Source organism: Penaeus monodon, chromosome 31, assembly GCF_015228065.2.
Source record: "Penaeus monodon isolate SGIC_2016 chromosome 31, NSTDA_Pmon_1, whole genome shotgun sequence".
Classification (NCBI taxonomy): Eukaryota; Metazoa; Arthropoda; class Malacostraca; order Decapoda; family Penaeidae; genus Penaeus; species Penaeus monodon.
Window position 1 is genome coordinate 25,768,523 of NC_051416.1, and position 503 is coordinate 25,769,025.

Consider the following 503-nt stretch of genomic DNA (forward strand, 5'->3'; position numbering starts at 1 on the left):
CCCCCTCTCTCTTCTCCCCTCCCTCTCGTCCCTCCCTCTCCTTCTCCCTCCATTCCTCCGGCCTCCTCCCCCTCCCCCCCTCCCTTTCCCAACTCTCCTCCCTCCCCCCTCCTCACCCCACTCTCTCTTCCACCCCTTTCTCTCTGCCCGTCCACCTCTCCCTCTCCCGTCCCACTCCCTCCTACACACTTCATTACATCTTAAGGGATGCCCCTTCCACGAACTTCTGTCTACTTTTTTTTTTCATGCCCCCAAACTACCTATGTCGCTTTTCCTACTCCCCGACCTTCCCTTCCCTTTTACCCTACATGCAGTCCGAGAAATTTCCTCCTACACGCCTCGCCAAAGTTTTTGCCGATCCCCCCTTCCCGTCCTTTGTCTTTTCTCAATCCCCTCTTCTCTCAACTTTCTCCTCTCTTTCATCTCTCCTCCTCTCTCCTCCTCCATCTCCTTTCCCCTCATTGTTTGTTGGGGTGGGTTTGTTGTCATTCTTTCCCTTCTTC